This window comes from Athene cunicularia (assembly GCF_003259725.1).
Source record: "Athene cunicularia isolate RWA chromosome 2 unlocalized genomic scaffold, athCun1 chr2_part1, whole genome shotgun sequence".
Lineage (NCBI taxonomy): Eukaryota > Metazoa > Chordata > Aves > Strigiformes > Strigidae > Athene > Athene cunicularia.
In genome coordinates, this window is record NW_020799095.1 from 106,435,284 (window position 1) to 106,448,489 (window position 13,206).

Consider the following 13,206-nt stretch of genomic DNA (forward strand, 5'->3'; position numbering starts at 1 on the left):
CATGTTATACTTGTTTAGTTTATATGTTACTATAACCTTCCAAAAAAAAGGCTCACAGGAATAGGAAGAGTTAGGCTTATTCATTTTTTTCTCTTTCATCTATGAAGGCTTTGTCACTTTAATAGTATCTACTTCGTGATGTCATATGCAGCTAGTCGAGTACTTCATCATCAGTCAGAGTATTTGTCAATATTAGCTAAAAGACAACAGATACGTGGTATATGAGCAAAGGGCAATAAAAAGTTATTGGAAATTATCCAGAATAAACTGCCTTATGCCACCAACCTCACATCTGAATCCAAATTAAAATCTAATTTAAAAGGAGCCTGCATTTAAAAAGCTTACTTAATTCATTCAATTTGCCAAACTATTCCATTCCATTAAGCAACTAATTTCTACCTGTCAGATACAGAATGAAAGTAGTCTCTCTCTGGAGGAAACTTCCTACTTGTAGTAATTAGGTATGAAGAACCTGGGAAGATGTCTATACTTGGATAGTTGCCTGTGCTTAACTCTCAGAGCTCATCAACCCATGGGTAAATGCAACTGAAGTGTCAGCTTCAATAGTTTCACGCTACAGAAGGCTAAAATGAGGTTACATATTTCATAATTAAGTAACAAAATTACTTTAATTTTCGTTAGAGAATCATGAAAGGTTACCTTTGTGAAATCCATATATATAAATCCCTTTTGTTGATGTATTATTCTAATAAGTTTTTAGAGACAATATGAAGAGGTCTTGATTATTATTAGAAGATAAAAGCCAAGAGAATGCAAGTAATGAACAACATCAAGTCAATAATAAACAACATGAAGTTAACAGAACTGTGCAGTCAAAATAAAATTGCTTCTCCTGCAGTTCCCTTTGGATTACACCTCCATTTATCTGTTTACTTCTTCCCTAAGAGCATGCACCAGAATAGATGGGGGGGGAAAAAAAAAAAAAAAAAAAGTACAATTTGCTAGAGAAAATCAAACGCCGTACTTGTAACTTAAAACTACTTCTCCGTGCTTGCTTAAACACTGTGCAGATTTTAAGAAAAGATGAAAAAATATATTCATCGATTCATGTTTTTCATAGTCTTTTTTTACATAAAGATAACCTGTTTCTCTATCAGATGAAGTTTGACTTGACTGTCCTCCAGTTTATAGCAGACAGCATTTAATTCTTTTAAAACGATATATATTTCATTATAGGGACAAAAGGGGGAAAAATAATTATACTGATTTATTACATTATTTCAATTTAAATCAAAACAAGTGTGGTCTGTATTTTTAAAAACTCCCAAGTGTTATAAACTGATTTGTGGGTGTATTGGTGATTTGTGGAGAAAAAAAAAATATTTGGAGTAAAGGAGAGATTTGCTTTATTTTATTGTCTTGTCCTTGGAGTATCTTCATTTTCTAACAATGTAAGCATTAAACTGGCTGTAAGACCCCTTAGGGGTGAACACAAGCTTTGCAAATTTTAAGTAGGAAAATCTCTGTAAACCTCAGCTGTTTAAGAAATCAAAAGCAACTTCTGTTTCTACGTAAGAGGAGGAACAGTTATTTTTATATTCCTGCAGAGTTCCTTTTATTAAATTGTATAATTATCCTGAAAATAAGTTGATATAGGCTGAATGCACACACCGAGAATTCCACAGTGTACTTTCAAGAATGGCACATTTGGAAAATGGCAACCTTTTATTTTGCATTTTCTACAATGCTTACAGTAATTTTGTTAACACTTTAAAATTTGTTGCATCAGTGGGGGGTTATGATCCCACAGCATCAAATTAGCATAAGCACAACCCTGTTACATACAGCTGGGGACAGAAGGGGCTTGTTAGGAATTTATGTCAGCAAGAAATAATTGTTTTGTCCTAGGGGGAACAAATTCTAAAAGGTTCACCCCAGGTTAGCAGGAAAAGTGGGGTTGCCTATAGCACTTTTACCAGAACTCTCGAGTCTCATATATTGATAGTGATGAGCTTAGAAGGCTACACTGGTTGGGATATGAAAATAATAATTGTTCTTTTATAAAACAAATAGGATAGCTATTGCGAGTGCTGAAAAAATATGATTAAAGCTCAGTGCATTGCACACTCCATTTTATATATATAGTGATATTCTTTATTCTAAGCAATCCTTAAATTTTTAAAGTTTTGTGGATGATCTCTTTCTAATATGAATATGAATATATCTGTATCATGTAACTGGGTTGAAGAAATATCTTAATCACCACTTTCTTCCACCAACAGACTCCCAGTAAGCAGTGATAAAAATATTTTAAAAAGCCTTAGATTCTTAGACTGGAAAATATGTTTCTTCAGAAGGAATGGAGACTATATTTTTCTGGGCATGGTCTTATAGGGAGCTAAGAGACCGTTCTACGCTGCTGGCTTGGAGTCTGGAAAACAAATATCCCCTGAAGGGTATATCCACTAGAACAACAAGAGAATGTACTTTCTAGAGGTGGTTGAAAATATTTCACAGATACTAAAAAAATCCAGGCTTATGGAAACTGTGTTTTAAGAGGAGATTTCTATCTCCACAAAATTGTTTCAGAGATTATGTCATCACCAGTCGTACGAATATGTTTGGCGATCTATATTACATTGAAAATTTCCACACTACAAAATGGTTGTCTTATTAAAACTGTATCTATCTCCTAAAGAAAATGTGGAATTATCTACTTATGTGGTGAAAAATGCTAGATCTTCATTTTGTCCTGAAACAAAGTTCAACATGTTCGAAGGTGGAGTAAGAACTGAAAATGATAACTGAGACCAATCTTTCAAATCTCTTATGGATGACCGATATTAGCAATTTGGAAATACTCTTTCATAAAGATAGCTTCAAAGCTGAGAATATCACTGTGTGAAATGACATAACATAGAAATATAAAATAATGAAAAGCACAAAAATATTAAAACTGATCTGTTTATTTACTTTTTCTCATTTTAAATGTTTCAGTTTAAAGAAGGAATAACAATTGATATTGAATTGCCACAAACATAAAACAGAGACATATAAATTTCATTTCATATACACTGAACTTGTGGAACCAGTGAAGACCATATGTCATCTGAATCAAGGAACTTCATGTACTGACTCTCTCCCCTAACTTCTTTGTTGCATTGGGGATTCTCTAGATGTTACGTAGCAGAAAGTAGTTCAGTAGCCAGCTGTAGAAGACAGTGAGACAATCCAATAATGAACTAGAATAAGAATCTTTTGTGTTATTTACCTGAGAAAAGGGGAGAAAAAAAATCAGGTTTGTGTTTTCTTCCTTGGTCCTCCTTCTCCCTTGATCCGTACACCACACCTGGAGATGCTCCTTTGAAACTAGCATGATTGTACCTATAATTGTGTCTATTTTGCATGTAATCATGTATGTTTTGAATCCAATGCATTTTTACCTGATATCTCCAATAAAAAAAAAAAACAACAAAAACAACCAACCAAACAAACAAAAAAAAAAAAAAAAAAAAAAAAAAAAAAAAAACCACAGCTTAATTTTGGTGATCTCAACTTAAAATGGCCATTCATGTACCTGATAAAATTGTCTGTACAAAACTTATTTTTCCCATAGTTTTATTGCTCACATAAGTAGTAAATTTGTTATAAAGATTGGATTTTCCTTCTGACTTCTTGTATGCAGCAAGGAGAGGCTTCTTTCTATTTTTTTAAATACAAGAAATGGCTCACTTTTTTGTGTTGCTTGGTTCTTGGAAACTGGTGTAGAATAGCAATTCAATTAAACTTTCAGGCATTTAAAACTAGTGAATGATGCATTGTACTTGTCACTAAAGTTTTCCTTTTTAATAGTTTTGGAAAATATTAATTAATTCAGTCATCAAGAAGGAAATAATTAAATTATGTGATCAAAATTAAGGGTTCCTGCAATGTAAAGCAGAGGTTGGTAAAGGCAAGTGATGAGCCAAGGAAATGTGTACATGAGTTTCCCTACTATTAAAAGGACTTAACATAATATTAAGTGGCATTAGCTTACTTCTTTCTATCTTTTAAAATTTCTAGAGTTCTTAGATGCAGGAGATAGAAAGGTAGTCATGCATGTTTAAAGCTGATCAACAAGAGAGGAAGGAATTTTTGGAGGTGAGCTGAATATTCATGGATAGTTACAAGGTATGAAAAGCTTTCAAAGATGAAAATGCCAAATAGGTGTAATGTTACCTAGATATACAATACTGTAATTAAGAAACTAACATAAGACTGTCTCCAAAATAAATTCAGTCTCAATTAAAACTATAGAATCCCTAGATACATATATTCCTTGTGATACTTCAGTCAGAAGCTTTATGAAAATTCTGCAAATTAGTGATGTTCCAGAATCATCTCAAGCTACAGATAAATGAACAGAGATGAAACTAGAAGCCTGATTAGATTTTAATTGTGGCATTACTGAAGAAATGGCTACAGCAATATTTAGAACACTTCAGAGAACCCTGATAACGATGCACATTTAAAATATGCAACATTTCTTCCAGAAAACCTGGATGAACAATATGATTTATGTTGATAAATATCAACGGCAAATTGTTCCTTTAGATAAATAGCATGATACATGATAAAAGATCATAAAAGTAGGTGTAAATATGATATTTTAAATCTCGACTTCAGAAATGGTTTTGACCACTAATATGCCCTTTAGGCCTCTGTGACAATCACTATGGACTGGAGATACCACATCTATATTAGCTTTACTCTAATAAACCTTAACTTAATTTTTCATTTTTAAAATCAAAATAAAAATCTCTCTTTAATAAAACTGTTTTCTTTAGTAGCAGCCTCATGTAATATTTTGCTTTTATAAAGGTTAATTGGCCTAGGATTTATGGAAATCTGTAAATCTGACAAACGAATTTGTGATATCTGTAAACTCACCTGGTTTTAAATTCTTTAGGCATTGAACCACTGTAGCATTAAGATTGTTTCTATAAGGCATAGTATCTTAACATATGTTAAAAATAAATTAATTAATTGTAGATTTATACAAAAGAGACTTCTCAATCCTTGAATGGTTTGAGAATTCATACTAAAATTCAGAAAGTTCTTATGAGTCCTGCAGGTGATATTTGGGTGAATACTTAAAGTTCTCAACTGGTCTCACTTAAAGGAAGGATGAGAAAAGCTGTGCTGTTGTTGCAAAAGCCATGTGTTCTCTAACAAATAGAAGACTATAAAAATATCCTGTGCAGTGGGATGCAAGATGATTTATTTACACATCATGAATAGTGTGAATGATGGCTCTGCAAGTTTTTGCCTGATACGGTTTAATTAAAAGTAATAAAATTCCAAGACAAAAATAATTGTAATATCAAATTTACAATTGAAAAAAAAAAAAAAAAAACAAACCACCTTTACAAATGTATACTAAAAATTAAAAACCTTATAGCATTTTAAAGGATTGCAGGATTAGAGAAAATTGAAAGACCACAGTAATTAACTGGATAGTATTTTTAACAGACTTTAAATAGTATTTCTAAACTAGCCACACTGATTAGAGTATGCCTATGACAAACCAATCTTTTATAGTGGTTAATATAATTTTATATATAAATTTAATTGGGAGCTGGTTTTGAAAGCACCAGCAAAAATCCAGAAGCCATTGCTTCTTATAGACTTGTCAGGAGCATAACAGTGTTTCCAATACTTTTGCAATGACAGTGAGTACCCTAATATTTTTCACACAGAAAAGCCTCCTATAAGGAAAAATCTGGACAAAAATACTTGCTGTTGCGTGTAATGTTGAGAAAGACTTGTTTCACTACAGTAGAGAGTAATGTTCAGGATCAAAGTGTCAAATACAGTTTTACATTTTAATATATGTGTGTATATATTCCACTAAGCTAACAAGTAAACATTCAAAATGAATTGCTTTATTTATGTTCTAACCAATATATGATGGTCTTGGAATAACTTCTTGCTAAAAAGTGCCATGCTGTTTACAGGCAGCTGTTGATTTCATGAAACTTGCTATTTATTTTTCTAAATCATGTTAAATGCAAAAATAAAAGGCATAAATTTAAATGCTGCAGCTTTGAAAGTGCTTCATGTATCCATACGATGTTAAAATATGTAATAGTCTCAGTATAATCACTACCATTATGAGGTTTACAATGGATCATAAAATCATAGAATGGTTTGGATTGGAAGGGACCTTCAAAGCTCATCTAGTTCCAACTGTCCTGCTATGGGCAAGAACATCTTTCACTAGATCACATTCCTCAAAGACCTGTCCAACCTGGCCTTGAACACTTCCAATGATGGGGCATCCAGAACTTCTCTGGGTAATCTGTTACAGTGTCCCACCAACCTTACCACAAAAACTTTTTTCCTTATATCTAATCTAAATATACCCTCTTTCAGTTTAAAACCACTGCCCCTTTACCTGTCACTGCAGGCCCTGGTAAAAGGCCTCTTTCAATCTTTCTTATAAGCCCCCATTACATATTGAAAGGCTGAAATAAGCTCTCCCTGAAGTCTTCTCCAGACTGAACAACCCCAACTCTCTCAACCTTTCTTCATAGGAGAGGTGTTCAAGCCCTCTGATCTTTTTTCTGACCCTCATGTAGCCCCATTCCAACAGGTGGATCTTTATTGTACTGAGGACTCCAGAGCTGGATGCCGTACTCCAGGCGGAGTCTCACAAGAGCAGAGTAGATGGGGAGAATCACCTCCCTTAATCTGTTGGCCACCCTTCTTTTTATGCAGCCCAGTACACAGTTGGCTTTCTGGGCTGCAAGTGCACATTGCCAGTCCATATATAATTTTTCATCCGCCAGTATCACCAAGTTTTCCTCCACAGGGCTGCTCTCAATTAATTCATCCCTCATTCTGTACTGATATTGGGAATTGCCCTGAAACAGGTACAGGACCTTGGTCCCGCTCCTCAGGCCTTTAAAGGATGATATCCCTTCCCTCAAGCAAATCAACCATACCACTTATCTCGGTGTCATCTGCAAACTTGCTAAGGGTGCACACAATTCCACTGTCACTGATGAAGATATTAAATAACATTGGTCCTAGTATGGAAACTTGTGGGACACCACTCATTACTGATTTCCACTTGGACATTGAGCCATTGACTCTTTGAACATGGATATCCAGCCAGGTCCCTGTTCATCTAAAGTCTATCAAATAAACACATATCTCTTCAAGTTAGAGGTAAGTATGTTGTGGGGAACTGTATCAAATGCCTCCCAGAAGTCCAGGTAGATGATATCCATAGCTCTTCCATTGTTCCGTGATGCAGTCACTCTATTGTTGAAGCACATTGAGCTAGTCAGGCACAATTTGCCCTTGGTGAAGCCATGTTGACTGTCTCTAACCACCTCCCTGTCTTCCATATGCTTCAACATAACTTCCAGAAATAACTGTTCCATAAGCTTACCTGGCACTGAGGAGAGGCTGACTAGTCAGTAGTTCTCAAAGTCATCCTTATTACCCTTTTCAAAAAGAGGTATTACATTCTTCAGTTAGTGGGGATGTTGCCTGACTGCCATGACTTTTCAAATATGATAAGGAGTGTCTTAGCAACTACATCTGCCAATCCCTCAGGACCCTGGGTTACATCTCATTTGGTCTCATGGACTTCTGAATATTTCACAGGTTGTATCAAACCCAATCTTCTCTTATAATGGGGACATTTGTTCCTCCAGTCCCTGCTTTGAGGTTCAAGGTCCTCAAATATGTGACATGAGTGATTGTCAGTGAAAAACGGGATGAGAAAAATTTTTGAGTACCTCAGCTTTCTCTTTGTTAGTTGTCATTCATTCTCCTATCTTATATATTGTAGGTGGGGTAGATTTTTTTTTTAAATAATTTTTATTTTCTGACCAACAAACCCTTATTACTCTTTACATTCCTTGCCAAATTCAGCTCCAACTATGTCTTAGCTTTCCTGATCCCATCCCTATACATCTGGGCAGTATCCTTATATTCTTCTCAGGATACATGTCCCTGGTTCCACTGCCTATACATTTCCTTCTTATACTTTATTTTGACCAGGAAGTCCTTACTCAGCCATGATGGTTTCCTGTCTTCCTCTCCTGTTTTCTTGCATATTGGAATCAAGAGCTCTCATACTCTAAGAAAAACATCTTTAAAGGACAGCTCGGTCTGTTCTCCTTTATCCCTGACTTTCACAGACTCCCATCCACTCACTGCCTAAACAACTGAAAGTTCACTCTCCTAAAATTCAGGGGTTTGATTTTCCTTATCACATGGCCTATATCCCCTGAGATCATTAATTCCACCAGGGCATGATCACTGCAGCCCAGGCTACCATCAATCCTGGCCTCTTTAACTAGTTCATCTGTGTTGATAACCAGCAAGTCCCATAATGCTTCTTCTCTGGTCAGGCTTACTGCCTCCTGGCTTAAGAAATTATCCCCGACACACTCCAAGAATCTTCTGGACTGCTTACAGATTGCTTTTACAGCAGAGATCAGGGTAAATGAAGTCTCCCAGCAAGATCAGAGCTTGCAAACATGATGATTCCTATAGGTGAAGCAACACCACTTCAGCAGGCTCTCCTTGATTGGACAGACTGTAGTAAACACCAGCCACAAGTCTTGGACCCTAATTTTTAGCCATAAACACTCAATCTGTTCATCACTGTTTTTCAAAGACAGGTCTGTGAGGTCTTTTTTTACATAGAGGGCAATGCCCCCACCCTTGCCTGTCCCTCCTGAATAATTTATAGCCACTCACATTGCAATGGTCCAGTTGTGTAATTCATCCCACCGTATTTCAGTGATAGTGATTAGCTTGTAGCTTTCTATCACACAGTGGCTTCCAGCTCATTCTGTTTGTAACATATGCTATGTGTACTGGTATAGAGACACTTCAGTTTGTCTATCAACCATGTCATCTTTTTAGAGGAACCAGCCCTAACTCCTTTGAAGAATTTCACAGGTATTTCTCTGTTGTTTCCTAATACATCTGCAACCCCTGGCTCTTCTGTTACTAAAAAAGCCATCCTGTTCCCCTCTTAAGTCTAGTTTAAAATTCCGCTTATAAGTCTGTCCAGCTTGTTGGCAAAGACCCTATTGCCCCACTTGGTCGGATCGATTCCATGAGCTCTCCACAGACCTGGCTTCTCAAAGGTCGGTCCATGACCATAGAAGCCAAAACCATTGAGAATAGCATGAGCCGTGAATCCAGGCATTCACCTGTTCAATTTGTCTCCTTCCTGAAACTCCTTTCTCTTACTGGGAAGATAGAGGAGACCATCTGTTCTCCAGATTTTTTAACATTGCTCTAAGGGATATATAATCTCTTTTGATGGTTCTAAGTTACCTTCTTGCAGTATCATTAGACCCTACATGGAATAGTTGGAGCAGATGATAATCTGTAGGGTTCACCAGTCTTGGCAGTCTCTCATTTATTTTGTGAATATTAGCTCCTGGTAGATATCAAACTTCACTAGAAAAATTACCTGGATAGCAAGTGGATGCTTTGGTGTTGCTCAACAAGTAATCTCCAGTTACTAAAATAGGTGGGTGATTGGACCGATTTTGCATGGTTGGCTTCTCCTGGATCCTGTCTGTTACAGACCTGCTCTTCATTCTCCAACAACAAATCGTTTTGTAGGGTCAGTTCAGATGATGGGGAAACACTCTTCCTTCTACCCCCAGCAGAGATAAGAGTCCAGTCCTCATCTCATGAATTACTTCTGTCAGGTCAAGTTTGAATTCAGTCTTACCTTCCCCTTCACAGCCTTAAGGCAGGGCTGTCACTCAGCCTGGGATGATGCACAATATTATGCATTGTTCTCTTTATGTTCCCAGATATCATGCTTCCTGTTGAGCTTCTCTTGTTTAATGTAGGTAAATCTTGATGACTTAAATGTATTTATTGTGTTCAAATTAAATGTTCTTTGTAAAGTATGACATAGGTCTTATTAATAAGAATTAAGAAAAGACTTTTCATAAGTCTCAATAACAGCTGTTTCTTAAAAACCTATCATGAATAGTACTCTATCACACAAATTCAAACCAAGCTGATACAACCTTCCAATAAAGACTCCAGCTGAATACATCAGGTCTGGAATCTGAGTTTTATTGTTCTAGCAAGTTGGTCCTGGGAGTCCTAGGCAATGTCACAATTCTTCTTTTAGTCACTATCCCACCATTTAACTTTGTCTTGTGCTTTCTGGAAACAAATTGGCCTTGATGATTCTAGAACTGAACATGTCTACATGACGCTGGAACAAAGAGGAAGCTCCAGGCAGAGACCCTGAAGAGCTGATCTACCCATCACTTTCAACTAGCTAATAAAAAGCTGTTGACAAAAAAAAAAAATAAAAAATCACAAAACTGTCTATGAAATATGTTTTATACTTTTTGGCAAGATTTAATTCCACATTTCCTAGATAATGACATACAATTTTTACCAGGCTAGGCACTCAAGACTTTTTTTATACATAATTTGAATTTTAATAGCTCCCACAGGGAGACATTCCGGAAATTGTCACACCGTGTTTGATCGCTATCTCCATCTAGGTTTGACACTATGAGAAGGAGACATACCTGCTGCTTTAAAGAAAGATAAATCCTTCCCATTCCATTATACATTATCATGTGTAATTGTTATCAGACCTGTTTACATAGGAGCCACTCCTTATAGCAACAAAAAGAATTTAAACTATAAGGTTAGATTCTATTTTATCAGGGGTATTTTTCGCTAAAGCGCAAGCATTGCTAATAGACATAAAACTGTTAATTCTGTTAAAAAATCAAGTCCTTTCTTTTCCATCAATATCCACTTATGGTTGTGAATCTTATGATTTAACAGTAGACTGCACAGGGAAATACATACACATATCTATGTCAGCAAAAAGAAGTACATTTTACTAATGAAAACTAAAGGAAGTGTGGCAGTTCATTTCTCTTTATTCTTCTTTCAAGTTCTCTAGCTTTAAATTGCAGGAAAATTGTTCCTTTTTGGTTTTCTCTAATACAAGAGATTGATACTATCCTATAAAATTTGTGCTGCAAGGCACAAGAGCCCTAACAGGACTCAGAGTGTTAGGAAGCTCATAGAATGATTCTTTACTTTTATTTTCTAGTTATACAGATCCAAAATAATTAGACTTTAAAATGTGGAGGAACATATTAGCAAGAGCAGGATTTTCTTACTCATGACTCAGATGCAGCTGGGAATGGAGGCATATCTTCCATGTAACTGTCTTCTATCCCAACACTTACCTATGCATTCATGAATAGTTTACTACACTAAAGTGAAAAACACTTTCTCATAAGAAATACAGCAAAATCCACGTAAAAAAAAAAAGCAGGAAGGTAACGGTCCCTTCAACCTAATTAAAAATCTTGAGGGTAAGGTTTAAGTTGATTTTAGAAGTCTAGCAAGATGAAGAAGTCTAGCTTTTCTTTTTCAGTCCTCAGATAAAGTTACTCAGCTTAAACATAATTATTGTTTGTAAAATTGGAAATTCAAAGATGTAAGCAATTTAGACATCACAGCTGAAAGAAAAGAGAGTTCTCTGCAGAGTTTTATGTAGTGGTGACAGAGCTCTGAGACCATCTGTCCTGCAGAACTGTCAAAAAGGAAAAACTTCTATGCAAAGCATAACCAAAGACTAACTTTACCTAGGATTTTGTTCTAAACAACGTGAAACATTGTGCCCCAGTTGCCTTAATTACGCTGCAGTATCTGAACACTAACTTCCCTGCATGTTGCAGAGCTCCTGTGGAGTTGTTCTGTAACTCCTTTCCTTAGAAGTTTAGCAGCTCCAAAGGAACCTGGTGTTATCTCTGCTATGCTGCTAATGGCTGCCCTGGCTCCCACTGGCACCACTGGCAGGTCGAGTAACTAGTGTTAGAGACCCGATGCAGCTGGCATTTGCAACTGGAGCCTTTCTGAAGTGAACTTCACTGCTCTGCGTTATCAAGGACTGCTTGATGCCCTCGTCACACCAGTCAGGTGAAAGCAAATAATAAATATAGGGGTTTGTCTGTCATGTTCCTTAACTCTGTGGGGGTAGAATTTCCTCACAGGAGCCATTTTATCTGTGTGGAGCCTGATGTGTTGTGGAGGGCTGGTATTCCTGCTTGTCCAAATCCTTTTTCTCTGTCATTTCCATGTGTTGTATTTATGAAGACTTCAGTAAAGAAGTGAGCAAAGGGAATACATATCATGTGTGTAGGATATAGAAGTCAGCCTGTAGACAAGCCCGGTGTCACTAAGCCTTGAAGGTACACTTATTTGCCTGGTAAGTAGGTGAGATACACATCTGAGAGAACTTTTGGAAAGAAAAAAATTCTTGTTTCTTCAGCTTCTGTTAGCATGTTTTTGAATTTCAAACCAAGAAGATTTTTTTGTTGTTGCTGCTGTTTGACTTTTTGACAAAGTTGGGCCAAGTCATTCAAGAGTTCTATGAGAGGCAGAGATAATTGTTTCACTGGGATTAGAGACATTTTAAAAACTGTTTAGCAGCAGCCACCTAATGCTTTAAGGTCAAGCTATCTTCAACCCCCACTATAACTACTCTGAAGGCAATTCTGCTGAGTGCCAAAAGTTGAATATCCAGCATAAGGAATAAGTGAGATTTGGGAGAAATGAAATTCTGTATCGTGCTCCAGGCAGACTGCCCTCCAGGCCCTGGAGAACTGTCAGAGAGCTTAGCACATTTCTCCCAACCCTCACACATGATCAGAAATGGAAGACAAAGCAAAGCTGATAGATTTTGCTTATTTTGCAACGTTCTAGTTGTCTGCATACCCTTTTATGATGTGAGTGAAAAACAGATGATTATGAAATATAAAATAGTCAGCCAGCATGATTCTTATCACTCTTTTTGAGAATGTGTTCTCTAATACCTTTAAGTGTCATAAGAGTTATGATGTGAATGCCAATTACCTGCAAAAACATTTCAAAAGTTAAATGTTGACCACTGAAAAGTGTCGTAAACTGAAAGGGTCAACTATTTTACATGTTAGTAAACAAAATAACAGTCCTCTCTGCCATAAGATCATTGTCTGATAAGCTGTCACTTAGGAGATTCAAAATGTCTGACAGGTTAAGTTTATAGAAGTTGCATTAAAGCAATTAGAAGATTATAAAGGGGTTTAGCACTTGAGGTTTCTGACAAATGGTCTTACAACAACTATTGGTCAGTCTATCTCCTTTTCTGTCAAGTATTCACCTTCAGTGAAAGCTTTGCATGCATTTTAA